The sequence below is a fragment of the Gossypium arboreum genome, chromosome 2 (genome assembly GCF_025698485.1).
Source record: "Gossypium arboreum isolate Shixiya-1 chromosome 2, ASM2569848v2, whole genome shotgun sequence".
NCBI lineage: Eukaryota > Viridiplantae > Streptophyta > Magnoliopsida > Malvales > Malvaceae > Gossypium > Gossypium arboreum.
In genome coordinates this window covers 2,343,250-2,361,475 of record NC_069071.1, presented here as the reverse complement: position 1 = coordinate 2,361,475, position 18,226 = coordinate 2,343,250, and positions in this window count along the sequence as shown.

Below are 18,226 nucleotides of genomic sequence, written 5' to 3'. Positions count from 1 at the left end.
TAATTAAACACAACATTTTTTTCCTAAATGCGAACGGTTTTCTTTAGATATCACGGTTTTAAAAGCTTCTGCTACAGAATATGTTTTTAAACGAATCGAATCAATGAGGAAATAATTTTGAAATTGACGAGGGGTATATAAAAGCTGACAAACGAAAATAGTTTTAACTTGATAAATTCGATTTCAAATCCCATTCCATGTGACAGTGCCAAATTCAATTAGAACATCTAGGCCAAATTTAGAGTGTTACATTTAGTGGTATCAGAGCCTGAGTTGTAAAACTCGGCTGTGGATTTAAGACTTGGTTTTAAAGAACTGACTTTTAAAAGATTCGAAATGATTTGACTAAGAATGTGGTACATCGAATCTCAAGCACCGATCCTATAAGTATTCTGATAAACTGCTATGATAATGTAGATAGTCTGTTTTGAAAATACTTTAGTTAGTGTATACTGAAACTGTAGTGAAACTGAAACTGATAGAGACTGTACTTGCGAAAAGCAAACTCTGAACTTGTGATACTGTTTTACATAAAACATCTTATTAATAAATACTGGAGCTGTAACTGATTTATAAAATTCGTAATACAAACAAATCCAAATAGACATGAGCACATGAAGTATCCGTGGACATGGTACTAAAGGCTGAGGTAGAGGCCGTAGGGAAGCTCGAGCTGAGTCCTCTTCTCTAGGCAGAATGTCGAACCTGGATACGAGTGAGACGCCGGTGTCATCTGCTACTGAGACTGGGTCTCAAGATCGTATGGCTGGGGATGACGCATTGTCCCAGGCTATGTTAAGGATACTAGAGAGGGTCGCTGGGCCCAATATTTAATTTGGGACCGAAGGGTCGATTACGGAACGACTCCGATCCAATGGAGCTGAACTTTTTAGGGGTTTCATTAGAGTCGCCCCTAATGTGGTTGAGTACTGGATGAAGGCTACTAAGAAGATAATGGATATTTAGATTGTACCCTTGAGCAGAAATTGAAGGGTACCGTCTCGTTGCTTCACGATGAAGCCTATTAGTGGTGGCTGACTGTTAAGGAAGGCACTCAGCCCGATCGTCTATCTTGGGAGTTCTTTAAGTCTGCTTTCCAAGGGAAGTATATGGGAGCAAGTTACACCAGTGCTCGTAGGCGTGAGTTTCTAAACCTCACTTAGGGAAACCAATCAGTGGCTGAGTATGAGGCCGAATTCCTGAGACTGAGTCGTTATGCATGAGGTATGGTGGCGTCTAAATATAAGAGATGTGTCCGTTTTGAAGACGACCTTAGGGATAATCTGAGGGTACTGATAGCTCCGCAGAGGGAGCGAGAGTTCCTCGTTCTGATAGAGAAGGCGAAGATCGCCAAAGAAGTTAAGCGCGCTGAGTGCCAAAATAAAGATCTTGATAGTGTAAGAACAATAGGGATTCAGAGCCCTCGAGTTCGGTACAGAGGCCTAAGAAAAAGGCTAGAACTGATGGGCCAGTTAGAGCTGGGCCCCCTGTTGCTCCTACTAGATTGCAGCCGTGTGGAGATTGTGGTAGACGCCATGAGGGTGAGTGTTGTAGGAGGACTAGGGCGTGTTTGAAGTGTGGGTCATTCGAGCACCACATTCGGGAGTGTCCGTTGAGGGCCGATCAGGTGCAAGCTTCGGGTTCTGGTACTGTGTAACTACAGAGGGTAGTTCAGCAGCCACCAAGGGGCCGTGCTCAGGCTACGGTTGGTAATGGTATGGGTCGCGGACAAAGGGCACTAGGTAGAGGTGTTGGACAGACTGAGGCAAGGCAGCCTACTCTTATTTATGCTGCTCATCACCGAGAGGACAGAGATGCTCTAGACGTCATTACCTGTACGCTCTTAATTAATGATATACCTTACTTTGCTTTGTTAGACATAGGTTCCACACATTCCTATGTAGCTAGCATTGTGTTTGGAAACTTGAGGATTTTGGTGGAGAATACTTCTAGTGAGGTGACTGTACTAAGTTCACTAAGGCAATCAGTTCGGGTTAGCAAACTGTATAGAAATGTTTCACTAGAGGTTCAAGGGTCGGTATTTCTGGCTTATCTGATGGAGCTTCCGTTTAGGGAGTTTGACCTGGTTCTAGGTATGGACTGGTTGGTCAAGCACCGTGTCAGTTTGGACTGTGTGACTAAGAGGGTCGTCCTGAGAATTGAGGAGGGTAGTAAGGTAGTCATGATTGGAGAAACTCAGAATTATTTGACTAATGTGATTTTTGCACTGGTGGCTGAGAAATTGGTTCGTAAGGGATGTGAGACGTTCATGGCCTGTATTAACATTTTTGTTTTCGATGACTCTATTGTAAAGGACATGAAAATCGTAAGGGATTTTTCAGACATCTTTCCTAAGGAGCTACAGGGTTTACCTTCGAATTGGGAAGTGGATATGCATATGACTGCATTTAGGACTCGGTTTGGGCATTAAGAGTTCCTAGTTATCCCTGTTGGGTTGATGAATGCACCAGCTGCATTTATAGATCTGATCAACTGAGTGTTTCAACCCTATCTAGATCAGTTCGTCGTGGTCTTCATTGATGACATTTTGGTATACTCTAAGATTGAAGATAAGCATGACAAGTATATTAAAGTTGTGCTTTAGATTCTGCGTGAGAAGCAACTGTATACTAAATTTAACAAGTGTGAGTTTTGGCTATATGGAGTGACTTTTCTGGGCCATGTGGTTTTTACTGAGGGGATTCGAGTTGATCTTCGAAAGATTGAGGTTGTATTGGATTGGAAACAACCTATGAATGTGATAGAAATCTAAAGTTTTCTGGGTTTGACAGGTTATTATTGGTGATTTGTGAAAGGTTTCTCACTAATTGCAGTACCTTTAACTAAGTTGCTATGTAAGGGTGTTCTGTTTGTCTAGAATGATGTGCAGTAGGAGAGCTTCAAGAAGCTCAAGACTGTTTTAACTGAGGCTCCTGTTCTAATCAGCCTAAACCTGGAAAGGAGTTTGTGGGTTACAGTGACGCGTCCTATGTGGGTTTGGGTTGTGTTCTGATGTAGGATGGCAAGGTTGTGGCATATGCGTCTTGACAGCTCAAGACGCATGAGGCAAACTATCTGACGCATGATTTTGAATTGGCCGCCATAGTTTTTATTTTGAAAATCTGGAGGCACTATCTGTACGGTGAGAATTGCACTATCTACATTGATCACAAAAGCCTCAGGTACCTCCTAACTCAATAGGAGTTGAATCTTAGGAAGCATAGATGGATTGAGCTTTTTAAGGACTATGATTGTACTATTGAGTACCATCCTGGTAAAGCTAATGTGATGGCCGATACGTTTAGCCGTAGGGCAATGACTGATCTGAGAGTAATGTTCGCTCGACTTAGTTTGCTCAATGATAGAAGTTTGTTGGCTGAGCTGTAGGTTAAGTCGACTTGGATAGAGCAGATTCGAGATAGGTTGTTAGAGGATGAATCATCTGGTCTTCAGTTTCGTCAGGCTGAGAGTGGTAGCACTACAGACTTTGGGCTGAATATGGGGTACTCTATTTCTGTGGTCAGATTTGTGTACCGAATGATGCTGATCTGAGGCAGTCTATTTTGAGAGAGGCGTATAGTAACTTTATGCTATGCATCTCGGTGGGAAAAAGATGTACTGAGATCTTCGAGAACTATACTGGTGGTCGAGTTTGAAATGGAAGGTTATTGATTTTGTAGCACGATGTTTGATGTGCCAACAGGTTAAGGTTGAGCATCAGTTACCTTCGGGTTTGCTACAGCCGATTAAGATTCTACTATGAAAGTGGGAGTGAGTAACGATGGACTTTGTTAGTGGCTTGGCTCTAACATCCACAAAGAAGGATTCTATTTGGGTCATCGTGGATTGATTGACCAAGTTTGCGCACTTCATTCTAGTTAGGACAGACTTTTCTCTTCAGAAGTTGGCGAAGCTCTACATTTTTGAGATAGTGAGACTGCATGGGGTACCGATCTCAATCATTTCTGATAGGGATCCTCACTTCATGTCCTGGTTCTGGAAAAAGTTACATGAGGCTCTAGGTTTGAGATTGGACTTTAGTACTGCATTCCATCCTTAGACCCATGGTCAATCTGGGAGGATGATTCAGATACTGAAGGATATGTTGAGGAGTTGTGTTATCGATTTTTGAGGCAGTTGTGAGGATTATCTGTCGTTAGCCGAGTTTACCTACAATAACAGTTTTCAGTCGAGTTTTCAGATGGCACCTTACGAGGCTCTATATGGTCGTAAGTGTCGTACTCCTTTGTGTTGGACTAAATTGCTGTGAATGTCGAGTTTTGGGTCTTGAGTTGGTTTCTAAGACTGAGGATAAGATTTGACTGGTTCGGGATCGTCTGAAGGCTACTTTTGACAGGTAGAAGTTTTATACTGATCTAAAAAGACGTGAGATTGAGTACACTGTGGGGGACTTCATTTTTCTCAAGGTTTCTCCGTGGAAGAAAGTTCTGAGATTCAATCGCAAGGGTAAGTTGTGCCCTAGGTTTATCGGGCCATATCGGATTTTAAAATGTGTGGGGCCGATCGCTTATCAGTTAGAGCTACCTCCAAAGTTGGACCACATCCACGATGTCTTTCATGTCTCGATGTGGAAGCGTTATTGCTCTGATCCTACTTATATTGTCCCTATTGAGGAGATTGAGGTTAGGCCAGATTTGACCTTCGAAGAGGAGCTGGTTCAAATTCTAGATCGCGATGTAAATGTTCTTCAAAAGAAGTCTATCCCTTTAGTGAAGGTGCTGTGGCAGAATCATAGCACTGAGGAAGCTACCCAGGAGCCTGAAGATGCGATGGGTCAGTAGTATCCTCATCTGTTTTGATTAGGTAAATTTTGAGGCTGAAATTTTCTTTTAGGGGGTAGAGTTGTAATGCCTCAAAATTCCTATTTCTGTTTCTAGATAATTTTGACACAATTGTGTAACTGCTTCAGTGGTTATGTATTCTGGGTGTGTGTGTGAGGTCTTAAGTTCAAGCCCTACCTTTGGTAAATTTTGGTATTTTTCTAACTTAAGCCTTATACTTGTTCAATGAGCTTATGTTAAATTATTTGGAAACTATATCAGAATAAGCTTGCTAGTTCTGGTGGTTAAGATGTGTGTTGGTGTGTTGAAGGTCTTGTGTTCGAATCCCTACGCAAGCGTGGGAGATTATTTTTTCTCTATTAACGATGAGAGTTTCGGTTGCGTTGAAATTCTATGGAAGTTGTTGAATAGTTGGTTTGAGTAAGAGAATTTAGGGATTTGAATCATATCTGTTATCTGTCTCTTTTTCCTTTTGTTTCAGTTTTTCTCAAATTCTGGTTTCTATTTTTCTCAAAATTCTGATGCCAGTTCTTGTTTCTCTATCGTTTCTTCTTCCTTTTCATTTTCAATTTTGTTTTCTTTTTGTCGACTGTCGTACCTTCGTTTAGTTATTTCGATTTTTATCACACGTTCGGGTAAGTGAGGTTTTTCCTTTTCTGTAACTTGCGTTGTTTCCATCGTTTGATTGGGATTAAATGGTTGTTTTGGCAGCAGCAAATTGTCAAGGGCGTGACTTTACTCTCGTTGAGCCATTGTCAACTGTTCGTCGTATTGGGGTAAGTGTAGAACACTTGAATCGAAGTCTTACTAGTTTTGTGGTTCTGAATTATTAAGATTTAAGATTGAGTTGGGATTTTGATTTGACGATTATAGGTTCTGGTGGTCTTGGGAGTGCTTTTACGTCAAAAACAAACTAGGTGTGTACTCGAAACGCAGAAAAATTGGATTCAACGAAATTGAAAAACCCCACTATCGATGCCAAATGGACGTGTGGTCACCTGTAGAGTAAGCCGTGTGTAACAACATGGTCGTGTGGTCGACGAAGGCCAGGCCATGCACTAGACACGGTCGTGTGATAGCTAGGTAGGCCGTGTGCGACATACGGGCATAACCGAATTGGGCTGTGTGGGCCACATGGGCTTGTGGGTCCACACGAGTAGTCCACACGGACGTGTGGAAATTTGGGCTAGGCCGTGTGATCCACACAGGCCTAAGCCAATCAGGGTGTGTGGGCCACACGGGCGTGTGGGCCGACATGGGCGTGTGGTCCCATTTAGATAAAATGTTTCCTAGTGTTGCACAGGTCGCCCAAGCCGAATGCAAACCTACTGTAGGGTCGGTAAGTGCTACTTAGACCCTAAATCGTGTGATCTGAATATACAATGTAACACCCTGAATTTGGGCCTAGAAGTTTTGGGCCTTAAGCATGGAAGCGTTTGAAGGCAGCTTATAATATTTGTTGTGCATGTAAATTTCGTTAATGAAAGCTGGTTTTAGTGGTTAAGTGTGCTGAGAAGTGTTGAAGAAGTCCTGGGTTCAAACTTGGACTCTAGCAAAAATTTTGGTTTAAGGTGAATCAAACCCTGGGTGTAGTAGGTAGGCCTTAAGAATATTGTTGGAGAAATTGTGCCACAAAAAGCCTTGTGGTCTAGTGGCAAAGTAGCGCCACATAAGAGGCAGGAAGGTGGCGTCATAGAGTTGGCAAGGAGGTCCAGGGTTCGAAACTCATGGCAATCAAAGAGAATTTATTTTGCTAACAGGGGGCGGCAAGAGTTGGTGTTGAATTTAAACTCTGATGATGGAGGGATCCCACATCGGGAAGCTAACATAAGAGTGGATGCGAAGCTGGCTTTAAATATTAAGAATAATGAGGATAGTAAATGTGACAGCCCAAAATTGACCCTAGTCGGGATGTGGTTTCGGGACCACAAAACCGAGGCATAAAAATAATTTAAAAATTTATTTTGATGCCTATGATATGTGTTAATTTGTGTGTGACATTTTGATAATTTGATTTAGAGTTATAAAGGTGAATTTCACTAGAAAGGACGTAGTAGTAAACTTTGAAAGTATGATAGGGAAATGTGTGATGACTAATTAAAGCATGCATGCAAAACAATGGACTTGCATGTCAAATACCCCTTTTATAGGTGGTGGCGGCCATGGCAAGAGAGGATGGGCTAAACATGTCATGAAACATGTTTTGTTGGTGCATTAGGGAGAAATAATAAACAAAGGTGTATGGGTGATAAAAGAATGAAAAAAAAATGTGTGTGAGTGTGGTATTCCCCCTGCCGTGAGTTGAGAAAGAAGGAAGAAAAAATTTGTTGTGTTCATCCTTTCTCATCTTTTGGCCGAAAATCATAAGGAGGAAGAAAGGGATTTTGCTCCATTTTGGTTTAGAAGAGAACTAGAAGGAGATTTGGCCATACTTGTACCAAGATTAAGGTATGTATGAGGTTGTGTCATGAGATTCATGCATGTTTTAGTTGCTAACTTGATGTTCATGTTAGCCATGGTTCAAATCCTTGTTATGCCATGGAAATGGTATTTGGCCAAGGTTGATATTGTGTTGGAGCCATTGCATGCTAAATGTGAAGCTTGCTAATGATGCATGTAATGATGGATTGACTACTCTTGAAATTTTTTTTTAGTATTATTGAGTAGGGCATTGAGTCCTTTGTTTAACCATGACCAAAAATTAAAAGGAGTATGGTGTGTGATGTATTCGGCCATGGTATGCTCATGAGCATGGTTTATGCTTCTTGCATGATAGTTAAAATTTGTGTTTTGGATGGTTGTGAACACCTTGAAATTCGGCCTTGCATCTATATGTGTATATATGTTTGCACATGATGTTTCGGTTATGAAGTAAATGATAAATATGTTTGTTTAAAGAAGAAATTGTTGAAGAATGTATGTGACATTGCAAGTATATTCGGCTTAGTACATATATGATGTGAAAATCTTGGAATTTATTGTTGATTTTGTGCAAGTATGACTAAGTATAATCGGCCACATGAGTACTTGATGCTATATTATAATTATTGAGCTCAAGTATGTGGATGTAAGTGTGTCTTGACCTTATAAGGGCTAAGTACCTTGGATTCCCCTTTGATATTCAAAACGACTAAATCAATTTATTTGTTAACATAAAGCTCAAGAGCAAAGAGGAACTAGCTCCAATAAAGGAAAAGAAAAGGTGATTGAATAGTCGTTGGAAGCACTCGACAACCTCCAAGGTAAGTTTTCGAGTATCGGAACTTAGATTTTGATTCGATTGGATGAAGTAATAAGCAATCGAAATTGTGCCCTTGTATGTGGCCATTGAGCGAAATGATATTTCTTATTAAGTGAATTGTGCATAAAAGTTTTGTTATGAAATTGAAACAAAGATGTGTATGAATGTGCGAATTGTGATATCCGGCTAAGCGGAAGGCAATTGTGCGACCAGATATCGGGCTAAGCCCAAGGCAATTGTGCGAGTTATGATATCGGGCTAAGCCCAAGGCAATTGTGCGAGTTGTGATATCCGGGTTAAGTCCGAAGGCATTTGTGCGGGTTATCATAACCGGCTATGTCCCAAGGCGTTTGAACAGTAGCTATATCCGGTTAAACTCGAAGGTATGTGATTTGAAAATTATAAGCTTGCTGTAAAAATTTTCAATAAATGCGCTTGTGAAATTCCCAACAACAATGTATGTTTTTTGTGTGCTTTGCACACTATGAGTAAGTGCGTATGAGTATTCGCTCCAATGATAAATGAGCTATCGGCCTTAACTAAGCCGTTATTTGTGTATGAATATAAGAGTTGGGATTGTGAAGCAAGCATGTCATAGAGAAATTGTACATATGAATTATTGTTTAGCTACTTGAATGCTATGCTTTGGTTGTGTGTAATTTATGGCTCAAAACTTACTAAGCATAAATTGCTTACTCCGTTCCTTTGTTTCTCTGTCTTATAGATTTTACTCGTTAGCGATCGGATTCGGGATCATTGAAGTGAAGTCATCCACACTATCAAACCTCTTTTTGGTACTCTTTTAATTGAACTTTGGATATGGCATGTATAGGACTACCTCGGTTGTTTTCAAGTACTTTGTGATGTATATATATACGGCCATGCGAAAATGGTTCGTAAAAAGTGGAGTATGGAATTTGACCATTTGTGGTTTGTAATTATATTTGGTTTCATGATGTGATTATGGTTTGGAATGAGAGTGTTGGTCACATGATCAGCCATTGGAATGGCTAAATATGATTATATGTGGACCTATGTATGTCAAAATTATAGTTGGCCCATGGAAACCACAAAATAGGTAAAGTTTACCTTGAAAATAGATGCTGGCAGCAGCAGTGGTGTGTAATTGAAAAATCACCAAAATTCTTAGGAATGGTATTAAATAGCGAATAAATTATGTAATCGAACCTTGATGAATTTACTTTCATATGAAAGTAACGAAAAGATCATATGAACAGTATACTAAGAGATATTAAAGTTCTCGTGAGACAGGGCCAGAACGGTTTCTGGATCCCCTGTCTCGACTTTGAAAATTTACCATAAATTATACAGAAGGAATTAGAAGTCATGCCTTATATGTACAGATTCCCTTTTGAGTATAGTTTCATTAGAAACAAATGGAATGAGCATTGAAGCTCTGTACGAGAAGATATCCAGGTCGTAATGCGTGAAGGTCAGTGTAGTCGACCCCTGTAACATGGGCGAATTTAACTAATAAACTGTACCAATTGGCCCGACCAAAAATTCTAGAAATAAATCCATGGATGGATATATGAGTATAAATTCAGGTAAAATTTACGGAATCAGTTTCCGAGTTTTGAAACTCGAGATATGCTTTTTAAGGAGACAGTGACGCAGTTCTCCAGCCTGTCTGGAAATGTCAAATTGGTCGGTGCTATAAGTGGTTTTGGCTCGTTAACCCTCGTGTCCGACAATCGCGACGGTCTCGGGTTCGGGTGTTACAATTTTATTGGTATCAGAGCTACGGTTTAGTCGATTCTAGGACTACCGTGATACGTTTGGGTCTAGCTATACATGCCATTAAGTGATAATTGATAGTGTGGTGATTTCTGACATTTTGAAATTTGTGTTTGTTTATAGCAATGGATCCGATCCCAACCGAGCAATAGTCGATAATGTGGAGAGTGTGGCGCTGCTCCGCGCAGAAGGGACAACAACGCGGACTCTCAACCTATTACCAACAATCCGAATGATGAGGCTAGGCAAGCCTTTTATAGCGTGATGAATGATTGGTTCAACCAATACATTCGAACTAACACTACTGTTCCACAACCTCCATTCCCGACTAATGCAACCTCACCTACAATACCTCCGTGGCCGACCAAGTAAGGTTAAGTAAGCCCCAATCGACGAATTGAAAACATGGGGCTATGAATTTAAAGCTACGGATAGCGACGATGCCGAGCAAGCTGAATTCGGTTGGACAACACTATCCGGTGCTCGATGAGCTATCTTGTACACCGATGAATGCTTAAAGTGTACTATCTCCTTGCTACGCGATTCGCCTACTATTGGTGGAGTACTCGACTTCACAGTGCCTAGAGAGCAAGTAACTTGGGAGTTCTTCCAAACCGAGTTCAAAGAAGTATATCAGTCAGAGATTCATCGACCAAAAACGGAAGGTATTTCTTGATCTTAAGCAAGGCTCTATATCAGTTACTGACTACGAGCGAAAATTTGTTAGACTTAGTAGGTACGCTCGGGAATGTGTTTCGTCCGAAGCTATTATGTGTAAACGCTTCGAGGATGGGCTGAATGATGATATAAGGATGTTCGTTGGCATTCTCGAAATACGAGAGTTCGTAGTACTTGTCGAGCGAGCTTGTAAAGCCGAAGAGCTTAGAAAGGAGAAACAAAAAGTTGATGTGGGAACGGAGAATTGCGAAGAGGTCCTCGGAAAGTCTCTTCAACGAGCATCGAAGAGATTTCGAGATGATGTGAGCGGTCTAGAGGCGCTTGGGCCTTTTAGGCGAGATCGTGATCGACCCGGTGGGTATCTGAGGCACTTCGGTCTCGGTGTTGGGAATGATCGTCGAAACCGAATGGAGTGTCGATATTATGGTAAATGGCACTCGGGAGTTGTAGATCACATGATCGCTCTGTTACAAGTGCGGATCACCGACCACTTCATTAAAGATTGCCCGAGATTATCTGAACAAAATGCAATTCAAAGTGGGAACCCAGGTGCTACCACAACTCGAGGTAGGCCACCTAGAAATATGGGCAATGCTAGTGGCGGTCAGAGAGGATCTAGAGATGCTACCATCCGATCTGAGGCTTGTGCTCCTGCTAGGACTTATGCCATCTGCAAGACGCCGATCTTGCCTCACCAGATGTTATTACCGGTACTTTCACTCTCTTTGATACTAATGTGACTGCTTTGATTGACCCTGGTTCTACTCATTCTTATATATGCGAAACCTTAGCATCCAGTAAGACTTTGCCTATTGAGTCTACTGAGTTTGTAATTCGGGTGTCGAACCCTTTGGGTCATGTAATAAAAGTCCCCTAGTATTTCGAGGTTCTTGTTTTCCGGCGGACTTGATGCTTTTGCCGTTCGATGAATTCGATGTTATTCTTGGTTTGGATTGGTTGACCATGCACGATGCGGTTGTAAATTGCAAAAGCAAGACTATTGATCTGAGGTGCATGAATTACGAGATAATTCGGGTGGAGTCTACGGACTTAAAGGGGTTGCCAGCTGTAATATTAGCAATGTTGGCCCAGAAATACATAAGAAAGGGGTGCGAAGCATACCTTGCGTATGTGCTCGATGACAAGGAGTCAGAAAAGAAACCCGAATCTGTGCGGTGGTTTGTGAATACGGATGTCTTCCTCGAAGAATTGCGGGTTTACCACATGCTCGGAAATAGAGTTTGGCATCGAATTGGTGCCCGGTACCACTCAATTTCGATAGCTCCGTATCGTATGGCACCAACGGAATTAAAGGAGTTGAAAGCTCAGTTGCAAGAATTGGTGGATAGAGGTTTTGCTCGTCCGAGTTTTTCACCTTGGGGTGCGCCAGTGTTGTTTGTGAAAAAGAAGGATGGAACTATGAGGCTGTGCATCGACTATCGTCAGCTTAATAAAGCGACAATAAAGAACAAATATCCGTTACCTCGTATCGACAATTTGTTCGATCAAGCTGAAGAACCTCGGTGTTCTCGAAAATAGATTTAAGATCGGGCTATTATCGATTCTTGGTTCGAGATTCGGACGTACCAAACGCCTTGAGCGAGATATGGTCACTCTGAGTTCCTAGTGATGCCGTTTGGGCTCACTAATGCCCTACGGTATTTATGGATTTGATGAATCGGATCTTGAGACCATATTTGGATCGGTTCGTAGTCGTGTTCATTGATGACATCTTGGTCTATTCAAGAAATGAGACCGAACGTCTTGAACACCGAGGTTAGTCTTTGCAAATTTTACGGGATAAGCGGTTATATGCTAAGTTCACAAGTGTGAGTTCGGTTAAGAGGTTAGCTTCTTGGGGCATGTGGTATCCGCGATCGGGTATTCGAGTCGACGAACAAAATTTCAGCCATACTTAGCTGGAAGCCTCAGAAATATTCTTGAGGTTCGGAGCTTTTGGGACTTCTTGGTTATTACCGCGATTTGTAAAAGGTTTCTCAACGATAGCCACGCCAATGACGGCTACTCCAAAAGGATGTTAAGTTCGAATGGACGGAGAAATGTCGAAAAGTTTCGATCAATGAAAACTTATTTGATGAAGCCCCAATTCTAATGCAACCCGAATCGGGCAAAGAGTTTGTCATCTATAGTGGCGCCTCCCTACTTGGGTTGGGTTGCGTATTGATGCAAGAAGGTCGAGTTGTGGCCTATCGTCGAGACAATTAAAGCCACATGAGAGAAATTATCCGACCCATGATCTCGAACTAGCCGCCATCGTGTTCGCTTTGAAAATATGGCGACACTACTTATTTGGTGAAAAGTGCCATGTGTATTCGGATCACAAAAGTCTCAAATATTTGATGACTCAAAGAGACTTAAATCTACTGGCAAAGGCGTTGGCTCGAGTTGTTAAAAGATTATGAGCTTGTCATTGATTATCACCCGGAAAAGCTAATGTGGTTGCGACGCCTTAAGCCGAAAATCACTGCTAAGCTTCTGAGCGATGAATGTACACTTATCATTCTACCCGACAATGTGTTAGTAGCTGAATTGAAAACCAAACCATTATTGACTCATCAAATTCGTGAAGCTTAGAAAGTTGACGATGAGTTGGTGGCCAAACGGGATGAGTGTGTTCCGAACAAGGAATCAGAGTTTCAAATCGATGATGACGATTGCTTGAGGTTCAGAAGTCGTCTGTGTGTTCCAAAGAATTCGGAACTTATTTCGATAATTTTGAACGAAGCTCATTGTAGCCGAATGGCAATCCACCCGAGAGTAATGAAGATGTACAACGATTTGAAACGTCGATTTTGGTGGCATGGTATGAAACGAGACATCTCGACTTTGTTTGAGATGTTTAATATGTCAACAAGTGAAAGCGGAACATCAAGTGCCTTGAGGATTACTTCACCGATCACGATACCCGAGTGGAAATGGGATCGAGTCACAATGGACTTTGTATCCGGACCGCCATTGTCGGTGAGTAAGAAGGATGCGATTTGGGTCGTTGTAGATAGGTGACTAAGTCGGCTCACTTTATCCCCGTGACGTCACGGATTTTCAATGGACAAACTAGTCGAATTGTACGTTTCTCAGTTGTGAGATTACACGGGTGCCTATTTCCATCGTGTCGGATAGAGATCCGAGATTTACCTCGCGATTTTGGAAGAAGTTGCAAGAAGCTTTGGGTACCAAGTTGCATTTCAACCCGCCTTTCACCCCCAAACCGATGGTCAATCCGGCGGATAATTCAAATACTTGAGGATATGTTGAGATGTTGCATCCTCGAGTTCGATGGTTCATAGGAACGGTATTTGCCTTTGATTGAATTAAGCACAACAATAGTTTTCAATCAAGTATTAAGATGGCACCTTACGAGGCTTTGTGCGGCGTAAATGCCGTACACCATTGTTTTGGTGAGCTCGGTGAAAGCAAAATTTTCGGGTGGATTTGATTAAAGATCTTTGAGCAGAAAGTGAAAGTAATCCGTGAAAGTCTGAAGATAGCCTCCGATCGTCAGAAGTCGTACGCGGATCTGAAACGAAAAGACATTGAGTATCAGGTGGGGGATAAAGTGTTTCTTAAGGTTTCGCCTTGGAAAAAGATACTCAGATTCGGCTGTAAGGGCAAGTTGAGCCCGAGGTTCATTGGGCCATATGAGATATCCGAGCGAGTCGGTCCAGTTGCATATCGTTTGATTTTGCCCCCTGAACTCGAAAAGATTCACGACGTCTTTCATGTTTCGATGCTTCGACGCTATAGATCTGATCCATCGCACGTGATTAGTCCATCAGAGGTTGAAATTCAAGCCAATATGAGTTATGAGGAAGAACCGATTCGTATCCTAGCACGTGAAGTGAAAGAGTTGCGAAACAAGCGGGTTCCACTAGTGAAAGTGTTATGGCTCAAACACGGGATAGAAGAAGCTACTTGGGAACCCGAGAACTCCATGAAAGAGAGATACCCAAACCTATTTACCGGTAAGATTTTCGAGGACGAAAATTTCTTAAGTGGGGAGAGTTGTGACAGCCAAAATTGACCCTAGTCGGGATGTGGTTTGGGACCACAAAACCGAGGCATAAAAATAATTTAAAAATTTATTTTGATGCCTATGATATGTGTTAATTTGTGTGTGACATTTTGATGATTTGATTTAGAGTTATAAAGGTGAATTTCACTAGAAAGGACGTAGTAGTAAACTTTGAAAGTATGATAGGGAAATGTGTGATGACTAATTAAAGCATGCATGCAAAACAATGGACTTGCATGTCAAATACCCCCTTTTTATAGGTGGTGGCCGGCCATGGCAAGAGAGGATGGGCTAAACATGTCATGAAACATGTTTTGTTGGTGCATTAGGGAGAAATAATAAACAAAGGTGTATGGGTGATAAAAGAATGAAAAAAAAAATGTGTGTGAGTGTGGTATTCCCCCCCTTGCCGTGAGTTGAGAAAGAAGGAAGAAAAAAATTTGTTGTGTTCATCCTTTCTCATCTTTTTGGCCGAAAATCATAAGGAGGAAGAAAGGGATTTTTGCTCCATTTTTGGTTTAGAAGAGAACTAGAAGGAGATTTGGCCATACTTGTACCAAGATTAAGGTATGTATGAGGTTGTGTCATGAGATTCATGCATGTTTTAGTTGCTAACTTGATGTTCATGTTAGCCATGGTTCAAATCCTTGTTATGCCATGGAAATGGTATTTGGCCAAGGTTGATATTGTGTTGGAGCCATTGCATGCTAAATGTGAAGCTTGCTAATGATGCATGTAATGATGGATTGACTACTCTTGAAATTTTTTTAGTATTATTGAGTAGGGCATTGAGTCCTTTGTTTAACCATGACCAAAAATTAAAAGGAGTATGGTGTGTGATGTATTCGCCATGGTATGCTCATGAGCATGGTTTATGCTTCTTGCATGATAGTTAAAATTTGTGTTTTGGATGGTTGTGAACACCTTGAAATTGACCTTGCATCTATATGTGTATATATGTTTGCACATGATGTTTCGGTTATGAAGTAAATGATAAATATGTTTGTTTAAAGAAGAAATTGTTGAAGAATGTATGTGACATTGCAAGTATATTCGACTTAGTACATATATGATGTGAAAATCTTGGAATTTATTGTTGATTTTGTGCAAGTATGACTAAGTATAATCGGCCACATGAGTACTTGATGCTATATTATAATTATTGAGCTCAAGTATGTGGATGTAAGTGTGTCTTGACCTTATAAGGGCTAAGTACCTTGGATTCCCTTTGATATTCAAAACGACTAAATCAATTTATTTGTTAACATAAAGCTCAAGAGCAAAGAGGAACTAGCTCAATAAAGGAAAAGAAAAGGTGATTGAATAGTCGTTGGGCGCCGACAACCTCCAAGGTAAGTTTTGAGTATCGGAACTTAGATTTTGATTCGATTGGATGAAGTAGTAAGCAATCGAAATTGTGCCCTTGTATGTGGCCATTGAGCGAAATGATATTTCTTATTAAGTGAATTGTGCATAAAAGTTTTGTTATGAAATTGAAACAAAGATGTGTATGAATGTGCGACCAGATATCCTGCTAAGCGGAAGGCAATTGTGCGACCAGATATCCGGGCTAAGCCCGAAGGCAATTGTGCGAGTTATGATATCCGGGCTAAGCCCGAAGGCAATTGTGCGAGTTGTGATATCCGGGTTAAGTCCCGAAGGCATTTGTGCGGGTTATCATAACCGGGCTATGTCCCGGCGTTTGAGCAGTAGCTATATCCGGTTAAACTCGAAGGTATGTGATTTGAAAATTATAAGCTTGCTGTAAAAATTTTCAGTAAATGCGCTTGAAATTCCCAACAACAATGTATGTTTTGTGTGTGCTTTGCACACTATGAGTAAGTCTTGTATGAGTATTCGCTCCAATGATAAATGAGCTATCGGCCTTAACTAAGCCGTTATTTGTGTATGAATATAAGAGTTGGGATTGTGAAGTAAGCATGTCATAGAGAAATTGTACATATGAATTATTGTTTAGCTACTTGAATGCTATGCTTTGGTTGTGTGTAATTTATGGCTCAAAACTTACTAAGCATAAATTGCTTACTCCGTTCCTTTGTTTCTCTGTCTTATAGATTTTACTCGTTAGCGATCGGATTCGGGATCATTGAAGTGAAGTCATCCACACTATCAAACCTCTTTTTGGTACTCTTTTAATTGAACTTTGGATATGGCATGTATAGGACTACCCTCGGTTGTTTTCAAGTACTTTGTGATGTATATATGTACGGCCATGCGAAAATGGTTCGTAAAAAGTGGAGTATGGAATTTGACCATTTGTGGTTTGTAATTATATTTGGTTTCATGATGTGATTATGGTTTGGAATGAGAGTGTTGGTCACATGATCAGCCATTGGAATGGCTAAATATGATTATATGTGGACCTATGTATGTCAAAATTATAGTTGGCCCATGGAAACCACAAAATAGGTAAAGTTTACCTTGAAAACAGATGCTGGCAGCAGCAGTGGTGTGTAATTGAAAAATCACCAAAATTCTTAGGAATGGTATTAAATAGCGAATAAATTATGTAATCGAACCTTGATGAATTTACTTTCATATGAAAGTAACGAAAAGATCATATGAACAGTATACTAAGAGATATTAAAGTTCTCGTGAGACAGGGCCAGAACAGTTTCTGGATCCCCTGTCTCGACTTTGAAAATTTACCATAAATTATACAGAAGGAATTAGAAGTCATGCCTTATATGTACAGATTCCCTTTTGAGTATAGTTTCATTAGAAACAAACGGAATGAGCATTGAAGCTCTGTACGAGAAGATATCCAGGTCGTAATGCGTGAAGGTCAGTGTAGTCGACCCCTGTTACATGGGCGAATTTAACTAATAAACTGTACCAATTGGCCTGACCAAAAATTCTAGAAATAAATCCATGGATGGATATATGAGTATAAATTCAGGTAAAATTTACGGAATCAGTTTCCGAGTTTTGAAACTCGAGATATGCTTTTAAGGAGACAGTGGCGCGATTCTCCACTGTCTGAAATGTCAAATTGGTCGGTGCTATAAGTGGTTTTGGCTCGTTAACCCCTCGTGTCCGACACCGGCGACGGTCTCGGGTTCGGGGTGTTACAGGAAAGGTACCTTTCTTGGCTGATCCCTTTCGCTTTATGGCGTGCTCGTTTGGGTTGGGCGTCGGCTAAGAGTGCTCGGAGCGCGGATTAACTCCAGTCTCCTATCAGGTGTGTATTTCTCACTACTCTAGCTGTAGGATGGCTACTTCGGGCCGCGATAGGCCGAAAGGGGCCATGTGAGCCCAATGGGCCTACTGGCCCAATTGGATAAGTTGTTTGATTGTGTAGTAAATATTGGACTAGGCTAGGTGAATCTCATATCTGTGGCTAGATTTGGGCTAAAAGGGCCACACGAGCGTGTGGACCCATTTGGCCGAGAAGGGTTTAGGCCCATTCGTATTGTTATCCTGTTTAGAATACCTTAGTTTACCAAATTCTTGAAATACCCCGCTTATAAAATTACCAAAGTACCCCAGGTTTATAAAATTACCCAAATATCCTCGATTTGTAAAATTACCAAATACCCTCTGCTTGCAAAATTATTGAAATACCTCGACTTGTAAAATTATCAAAGTACCCTCGAATTACAAAATTACTATTTTACCTCGATTTACAAAATTACTATTTTACCTCGATTGATGAATTACTTTTACCCTCGATTGATAGAATTACTATTTTTC